Genomic DNA, 4,593 nt, shown 5'->3' on the forward strand with positions numbered 1-4,593 from the left:
TTCACTCATAAACGAGTGAGAGTGTTTTTGTAGGGTAGGGTTTATTTGTCTATATATATATGTAGGACAACACTGGATTGTGATTGGAGGAACATTGAAGTATATTCTCTTCACTCCCATTGCATTAGCGAGTATTTATCAGTCTGTATTGAGACTCCCGTGTATAACAATAGAATATAGTTTTCTGATAAAAAATATTACGGTCAACTTATTATTAATTAATTAACGTTCCGCCCAAACGAGAGAAGGGGAAAAAAAGCAGGCAAAGTGGTGTATAACATTGGTTAAATCAGCCACTACAATTTTTTTGATATTGCAACAGATGTAAAATTGCCTTCCGGAGGTCCCTGCGTAATTTTTTTCAAAAATTTTAAAAATGAAAAACTTTAATTAAATAAACTGGATTTTACTAAATTGGCTCTAGCTCCCTCAATTTTGCTTGGATTGTCCATTGCAGGTCAGTGCCAGAACAGATCTTTTATCTTCGTAACCGATTGGTACCGTTGTTAGCGAAATATTTTTTTCAGACAAGACACTTTGATATATTTTTTTTCATATATTCAATAAATATTTCATAACTCACCTCAAAGTCCGAACCGGATGCAATCTTGGAAAAACATCAAAGTCAAACTATAATCATATTAACCTCCAACTTTTTGACGAGGAATCTAATTGTGTTTTCAAATTTTGTGTATCTTGGTATTGAAAAGAGCCAAATGGGCCAAAATGTACTTTTTGACCCAGTCGACCAGTATTACAATTCCACATTTGGTTCAAAATTGAATATTTTACTTCCGTCTATTATTTCGGAAAATATAGTTTGACTTTAAAATAAATTACATATTTAGAATGAGTGTATCAAGACACAAATTTGGATATCCCATTTACGATAAAAAATTATTTCTGTACACAAATTTAATCAAGGTTAATAATATCTATGTCTGAGACAGCAGTCGTTTAATTCAAATTCAGTCAAATTAATCTTGTTTTAAGCATCTGAAATAGTTTTTCTCTCTTTCTAAAAAACTTTGATATTATAGATGATGGATTTATTGTATCCATTGTTTCACAGACTTATCAAAACATGTATAGACGTAACTGCACTCATTTATATTTTTTTTAATCTTGGACCTTTTCCATCTCCAGATCCGCTTTTAAGACAATCACAATTTCTACATATATGAAACGGATTATTTTCGGCATTACATATTTCGTTGCTTTGATGTTGTAAAATTTGGTATAACCTAATGACCAGATCTATTTATGATTTAATCCCAGAACCTGTTTATTAGACTATCACAATTTATTTACGATAAGATTTGGTATCACTTAATCACAACAACATGGCATAGTTGAAATATTTGACGTTTTTGACATCAAAATCCGATTTTAAGGGAGTGACACTATTTAAATCAATAATATTTCCTTCGATTTTTTCACTTTGAGGGGTGTAAAATCATCATTTATGGGGAAAATGTGTCTCACGTACCTACAAGAACATATAACAATGCTAATGATTACATATTTTTCTCATGCATTTGATATTTTCGATATACGATGATGAAGTCCGATTTTTTTTTCTTTATTTATACAGTTATATCAGCTTCACTTAATTAATTTGGTACTTTTCTAATTAGATTACGTTTTTATTATCAACCATTTAATGAAAAATGGCAATACCCATAATATTAATTTTTGACATATAAATTTACTAATTTTCTATATGGATTTACAAACAATGCTAAATCCATTTGTTTTCTGACTATATTAATCTCAAGGATGGAGTATACAAAATAGGCCGATCTCTGTCCTAGTGCAATCAAGAGATTGCTTGGTTAATACCAGACCATAGATTATTATGTAACAATGGATGGAAAGAATTACATGAGTATTAGAAAAGTTTACAGTGGAAGCAGTGATAAAAAACGAATCCTTATCTTTGTTTCTTACCTAAAAAATCCATCAGGACAAATTCTTGAATCCTATCATTATCTTGCCCAAAAAATAGGATTCATTGCACTGTCTCAAGATCCATCAATTAATTATAAAATACTTTACTCATGTAAGACAGATAGTTATAATGAGTGTTTCCTCAGGAGTAATTAGCGTAGGCCCTTGTTGAACCTGTTATATACGGAGTAGGGTTTGTGTTTATATCCTTCCTCTGATGGTAAATTGCAAAATCGAAAATCATCTGCTCAGCTCCTCTTTAATGGGGAGGTCAGAACAAAGGTGCCAAAGATTATAAGGAAGCCAAATGATGAGGAACTGAAAAAATTGAGTAACAGCAACGAAAGGAAAATTATTACAATGAACATCATCGAGTGGTTCGAAAAATAAACTTGAGGAGAGGGCGGACATTGTAAAGGTACTGGACCTAAACAGAGGGATACATCGAAAGAAAAATGGGAGAAGGGTGAGCATAAGAATGTGAAAGCAACCCTACATCAGAAATCTGTCACAAGTACGAAAGGTGGAGTTTGAAGGAAGAAAGGATGGATTATATATACTTGTATTTAAAAAAAAAAAAAAATGTTTATGTAAAACAAGGGGGATGTTGTATATATACATATATTTATGTATCGATGACATTTTGATCACTGGGATTGATAAGGAGTACCACGATAACAAGCAAAAGGAAGTACAAGATATCCTAAAGAGAAATAGAGTCCAGTGTATTACAAAGTTTGTTCCTAAACGGAATTGACTAGACCACTTTGTGCTTTATTAAAAAAAAATGTTCATTATGTATGGGACAAGACGCATGAAGAAGGCTTCAAGAAAATTCAAATTGAACTTTTGAAAATAGACTCGCTCGGAAGATACGAGAGAAAGAAGAGTATCATGTGAATACAGATGCGTTTGCACATGGTTGGTTGAGGTGCAGTGCTGTACCAGAAGAAAGAAAAGGAAGGATCCCCATTTCGTATGCAAGTCGGACTCTGACAGAAGCTGAGAAGAGAAAAGGAAGCTCTGGCAGTGGTTTGGGCTCACGAATATTTTGCCAAATTTATTTGGGGGAAGAAATTTCAAATCGAGACGGATCATAAGCCATTAGAATGACTGTTTGAAACTAGACAATTACGTGATTTGCCTCTAAGAATGCCGAAATTTAAGCTAGGTATGCAGAGGTACAATTATGATATTAGGTACATCCCGGGAGAAACGCAACATATAGCGACTTTTTTGGGTAGAAAAGGGAAGGATGCTTCAAAGGATAGTCATCCGTCGTCAGACAAAAGGATTGAAGCTAATATTAGTTATATTACTATAGGAATAATCGATGGCATACCAGCATCTGACAAGCGTTTAGTTGAAAAAGCAAGGTTGACTATGGAAGATCCGGTTCTGCGGAAAGTTTTAGAATATGTAGAGAAAGGGTGGCCAAATTCCAGTGGAAATTAGACCGTTTTATCAATATCATGCTAATATTTTTCGTGTGGGTAATTTAGTTATTTACGGAGGGAGAATAGTAATACCTTTAGAATTACTGTGTGATATTAATACATGACAGACATTTGGCATAAGTAAAATAAATTTAAGGGCGAAGGAGTCCGTATTTTGGCCGAGATTGAATCGACAAATATAAAAGACAATAAAGTGTAAGAATCTTCCAATTAATGATGATAAAAAAGCTTCAAAACAACAAAATCAAATATATCTATGTAAATCGGCATCATTTAAAAATAATGACTATTTTATTAATCTGTCATGAGATCATTTACAGGAGAGATTTTTGTAAAATATGTGATCATAAGAATCTGAAATTGTTTTGCTAGGTATGTAAGACTAAAATAACAAATATTCATTATTAAAAAATAATGACAGTCTGATGGACTGGTTTTGAGATCAAAACGGCAAAAATTTAAAAAATTATATTTAGAACTGTTTTATGAAACGGTCTTGGGATAAATAATGGCAACAATTTTTGGATACATATGTTATATTTAGCATAATAAAATGGTCTGGTAAGTAGTCGAGGCAACATCTACAGATTGATGATGATACAAAAATATCTTTGTAAATATACATAATTTAAAAATAACGAGAATTATAAAAACATGTGATCAAAAACGGGAAAAATTTCTATAAATATGGTATCTTTAGCATAATTAAATATTGTGGTAGGTGAATGAAACAAAATCTTCCCTCAAAGATGATACAAAACTCTTCAGAAAAACAAAGTCTTATACCTCTAAGTAAATATGCATCATTTCAAAATAATGGTTTATTTTATGAATGGGTCTGGATATCATTTATAGCAAAGTTTTTTGAAAAATATGTGATAAATAGAATCTGAAATTGTTTTAGTAGGTATGCTAAACAAAACCTTCCTTTGAATGATGACACAAAAACTTCAGTACAACAAAATCTTAATATCTAAGAAATATTCATTATTTAAAAATAATGACCGTCTTATGGACAGGTTTGAGATCAAATCAGCACTTTTTTTTTTTAAATGTTATATTTAGCATCTTTAAATGTTCTGGTATGTAGTCGAGACAAAGTCTTCAAATGAATGATGATAAAATACCTTCAGTACAATAAAATCTAAAACATGTAACTATATTTCGAAAATCTTCCCGTCAAAGA

Source organism: Lepeophtheirus salmonis, chromosome 3, assembly GCF_016086655.4.
Source record: "Lepeophtheirus salmonis chromosome 3, UVic_Lsal_1.4, whole genome shotgun sequence".
NCBI lineage: Eukaryota > Metazoa > Arthropoda > Copepoda > Siphonostomatoida > Caligidae > Lepeophtheirus > Lepeophtheirus salmonis.